General features: G+C 50.7%; 1 pseudogene; it reads left to right on the plus strand.

Moving 5' to 3' along the window:
• The first annotated feature begins 974 nt into the window (after positions 1–974).
• Positions 975–1,094, plus strand: LOC129633549 (uncharacterized; annotated as a pseudogene).
• Positions 1,095–5,205: the final 4,111 nt, after the last annotated feature.

Consider the following 5,205-nt stretch of genomic DNA (forward strand, 5'->3'; position numbering starts at 1 on the left):
CCATGGGGCCTATAAAAGTTGGGCTCAACCCAGCAACTACGAACAGAAGAATTTCCAAAGACCACACTCGTGTGTGTGTGTGTGTGTGTGTGTGTGTGTGTGTGTGTGTGTATCTCCCTCTCGCCGTCTTGGAGTCTGTCTCGGAAGCTTCATGGATTTCTGCCTCTGTCTCTCCCGACAGCCGTCCGCCGGGCCTTTGGTCTGGCCCCGGCCTCTCCCAGGTGCTATGGCTCTGGCTGAGGAGCTCGCGCAGGCCAGCTGTCTCCCATGGCGTGGGTGCGTGCGAGTGTGTGTGTCTGTCTGTGTGCCTGCCTGTGGTTCGTCTGCTCTCTCAGGAAGGTCGGGTGCTTGGCGGGCGGCGTGGGGACAAGGGGGGCGCCTCGGTAGGGCAAAGGGGCGGGGCTGAGGCGCTCCGGTCGACCGCGCCTCCGTGGCTCCCGGTGGGTTTGGGCAGCGGGCAGGTGCCGGGCAAGTTGGGCGCTCAAGATTCGCTGCGCCTAGGCCCGCAGGAGGTTCAGAGGCCCCCGGGCCGCGGGGATCGGGAGGCGGCGGGCCCCGAAGACCGACACCTCCGGGGTCGCGCGGCCCTGAGCAGCGAAGGGGATGGGGGGGGAGGCCCCGCTCAGCCAGCGCGGCCGGGTCTGGAGTGGCCGGGGGTGGGAGGGCGCCGAGACCTCCGCACCCCTCAGCCCACCCCCCAGGCCCCGCGCGCGCGCACGCACGCCCTCCCGGTCACTGGGGGGTCCTGGAAGCCCATCGGGCCCCCGGGCCCGGCCAGGCGGTTGCTGGTCTGGTGTTGGCGGTGTTCGGGGGCCGGGCCGGCGTCAGCAGGCTGGAGTGCGGTCGCGGGTCGTGCGGCTCAAGTACAGCACGGCCCCCCGAGGAGAGGGGCGGCCCGTTGGCCCGACCTGCAGGTCAGAGCGAAAGGGAGGCGAAGCGCAAGGCTCTTTGGGCGCCCCGCGGCGGCCGCGTCCGTCTCCGGCCCTACCGGCCTGAAGGCGCCCGATCTCGTCTGATCTCGGAAGCTAAGCAGGGTCGGGCCTGTTTAGTATCTTGGATGGGAGACCACCTGGGAATTCCGGGTGCTGGAGGCTTTTTTGCCTACCAGAAGAGGTCCTTTAGCCCCCGCCCCGCGTCCCAATTCTTGGACCCACACCCCCCTCGCCCCCCCGCCACCCCCGCAGCCCCAGCCCCTCCCGGGGCGGGGGGAGTGAGTGGGTGGCCGGGGCCCCGACTCCCGCTGCAGACCTGGGTTGCCTCCCCGCGGCCCGCGAGCCCCTCCGCCTTCGCATTCGGCTTTCAGGAAACCAGACGACCGGCCGTCCCGTCTCCCTCTGGGGCTCCTTTGGCTTGCCTCAGGCAATCCCGGGGCTTGCACCGACTCCAGCCAGAGCCCCAGCCCCCGCCCCACCCCCAGCCTCGCAGGCGATCGCGCATGCGCATGCGAGCGCGCGCACAGATCGATGTGCCCAAACGGGGCATCTGGCTTGTTGGCTTGGACTGGGGGTGGATCTATGCCTGGGAGTGGGACTGCTGAACCATAGGCTACTTCTACTTTTAGTTCCTTCGCGAACCTCCATACTCTTTTCCATCCCGGCTGTACCAACTCCCATTCCTACTCAGCGTGGAGGAGAGTTCCCTTTGCTCCACAGCTTCTCCAGCATCTGCTATGGACAGACATTGCAATGAGGCCCAGTCGGACTCGGGCGAAGTGGTCCCTCCTTGGCGTTCGGAGTTGAGTCTCTCCAATCATTAGTGACGTGGAGCAAGATGACCGTTTGGAAATGCAGATGCAATTCTGTCACCATCCTGCTCCAACGGCTCTTCTATTTTCCCACCATATTGAAAATATGACCAATTCCCTTCATGCTTGCTCCTCACGTTCTTCTCGGATGTCTTTTCCCTGGAGATTATTTAGTATAGCTGATCTGGAACCCTTGTTTTTTAATTCTCAGCATTACTGTTCTTTGCTCGCTTTTACTTATATTTGTTTTTTAAATGGTTAAATATTGCAGTGTATAGGGTAAAAAAAAAGAAAAAAACTCTCTCTTCCAACAAACTTCCCTCCCACTCTTCCATGTTGTCCAACATTTTAGGGGAAACCACTATTGATAGTTGGGCTTCTCTGGTGGCTCAACCGGTAAAGAACCCACCTGCTGATGCAGGAGACATAAAGAGACGTGGGTTTAATCCCTGGGATGGGAAGATTCCCTGGAGGAGGGCATGGCGACCCACTCTAATATTCTTGCCTGGAAAATTCCACGAACAGAGGAGCCTGGAGGCCTACAGTCTGTGGAGTTGCAAAGAGTCAGACAAGACTGGGCACTTGTGCACTCACTATTATCAGTTTGCTGTATACATATGCAATTTCCATGTGTGTGTCTTAAGTACTGATACATTCATTCACATACATATGGGTATATACACGGGCCAAGATTTTTTTAATTTGTATTATATTTAATTTTTATTGAATTATAATTGACATACAATATAATGTTAGTTTCAGGTGTACAACATAGTGATTTGACAGTTTTTTAATTTTAATTATTTTTTTATTGAAGGATTTTGCTTGACAGAATTTTGTTGTTTTCTATCAAACCTCAACATGAATCAGCCATAGGTATGCATATATCCCCTCCCTTTGGAACCTCCCTCCCCTCTCTCTTGGAGAAGGCGATGGCACCCCACTCCAGTACTCTTGCCTGGAGAATCCCATGGACGGAGGAGCCTGGTAGGCTGCAGTCCATGGGGTCGCGAAGAGTCGAACACGACTGAGCGACTTCACTTTCACTTTTCACTTGCATGCATTGGAGAAGGAAATGGCAACCCACTCCAGTGTTCTTGCCTGGAGAATCCCAGGGACCGGGGAGCCTGTTGGGCTGCCGTCTATGGGGTCGCACAGAGTCGGACACGACTGAAGTGACTTGGCAGCCCCTCTCTCTCCCCACCCCACCCCTCTAGGTTGATACAGTGCCCCTGTGTGAGTTTCCTGAGCCATGCAGCAAATTCCCATTGCCTATCTATTTTACATATGGCAGGCTAAGATTTTTGAAAATAGTTTTACTCCAAACTAGAACCTAACTAAACCAAACTAAAAATGGCGGGGGAGGGTGATAAAATGGGAGTTCTGAACAACAAAATAAATATCATTTCTAATAGAAATTGTTATTTCTCTTATCATTGCTCATCTAGAAATAATCATGAAATTTTTAAACATTTTTATTTATTTGACTGCACTGGGTCTTAGTTGTGCCATGTGGGTTCTTTAGCTGCAGCATGCAAACTCTTGCGGCATGTGGGATCTAGTTTCCTGAACGCAGATGGAACCCAGCCCCCTGCATTGGGAACACAGACTGAGCCACTGGGCCACCAGGGAATTCCCTAGAAATTCTCATAAAATTTGACAAAAGCTTTTCAGGCTTCCCAGGTGGAGCCAGTGTTAAAGAACTCACCTGCTGGGACTTCCCTGGTGGTCCAGGGGCTAAGACTCCATGCTCCCAATGCAGGGGGCCTGGGTTTGATTTCTGGTCAGGGAACTAGATCCCACATGCTTCAACTAAGGGTTCACATGCTTCAACAAAATTGCAACCAAATAAATTAAAAAAAGAAAACTCACTTGCTAATGCAGGTGATATAAAGGACACTGGGTTCGATCCGTGGGTCATGAAGATCCCTTGGAGGAGGTCATGGCAACCTACTCCAGTATTCTTGCCTGGAGAATCCCACAGACAGAGGAGCCTGGCCAGCTATAGTCCATGGGGTCTCCAAGAGTCGGACATGACTCGGTGACTAACACACATGAAGGGGTCCTCAGTGCTATGCATGGTGGGTAGGGTGGAATTTATTCTTTGGAACAGTCTGTTATCTCTTGCTTCATAGGATTAGTTTGGTACTTTAGAAAGATCATTCTGGGACCAGAATAGAGGATGGATTAGAGACAGTGAAACCAGCTGAGGGGTTACTGCAATGTGCCAGGCAAAGGGGGGTGAGTGTGTGAACTGAGAACGTGGAGCTGGATGTGCACAAGTCAAAGGAGAAAAGGGGTCTGGATGAAGAGACCTCGGAGGAAGACTCACAGAACCTAAAAACCAGTTGGATATGGAGGTGAAGGGGAGCTGGTAGACACTCTTCCTTCTCATCTCCTAAATCTTTAAAAAATGTTTATTAATTTATTTGACTGTGCTGGGTCTTAGTTGCAGCACACAAGGTCTTTAGTTGCAGTATGTGGGATTGAATTTCCTGGCCAGTGATAGAACCTGGGCCCCAGCCCTGGGAGCAAAGAGTCTTAGCCACTGGACCACCAGGGAAGTCCCTAAGATCTTTCTTTCTAAGCAGGAACTTTGTATCTCTTGCCAACTCTGGCCAGGTAACTGGGGCTCAATTAAAGTTTTCTTTATTTTTGTTCTAAATGTATTTCAGTTTTTTTCAATTAAAATTTTTGAAGAAATCCTTCATTTTGTTTTTTGGTTTTTTTTTTTTTTTTTATCCACTATACAATCCTAAGCAATTCCTGTTCATGTTTTGATTACCAAAATTTTAATGCTTTTTTTCCCTTCAAAGTATGATTTCAACTAATACAATAGTTCTTATTACTCACCCGGTCATTCAAAAGCTGATGGTTTAGGGGTGTCCAGGTACTCATCTTTGTCTGCATTTTGGGACCATTTGTGTTTTTTGGAGGTGGAAATGCCATCATGAAATAACTGAATATTCTTCTGTAAGAAAAACTATGTCTTCAGAAGAAATGAATCATACAATCTTCAGAATACTAAAAATACTAATACCATATAATCTTTTTCAGTACACTGGGACAGGGACTAGCGGGAGAGTGACATTTACTGGGAGTATTTTATATGTCAGGCACTTAACAGGTTTGTTCAGTTAAACCCATAACAATATGGTAAGGTGGTGGGTTTTAGCTTATTTTACAGATGAAGAAAATGAGGCTCCCTTTGCTTTGCCCAGAGTTATACAGACAGTAGGTGGTGAAACAGAGAATCAGACCCAGGTCTGTTTAACTCTGTTTGATTTTCACTGGACCAAGCGGGAAAAATCAGAATCACTCTTAGCTAAGAACATACCATATTGGTCAGAAAGAAGTATTTATAAAATCACTGTGCAATCTGATCTACTCCATTTTGTCCCTTGTGACCTCCTTCTTCCTCTGTTAACTTTCTGACATCTAGCTAACAAGGGCTCTAGCTT

Source organism: Bubalus kerabau, chromosome 18, assembly GCF_029407905.1.
Source record: "Bubalus kerabau isolate K-KA32 ecotype Philippines breed swamp buffalo chromosome 18, PCC_UOA_SB_1v2, whole genome shotgun sequence".
Lineage (NCBI taxonomy): Eukaryota > Metazoa > Chordata > Mammalia > Artiodactyla > Bovidae > Bubalus > Bubalus kerabau.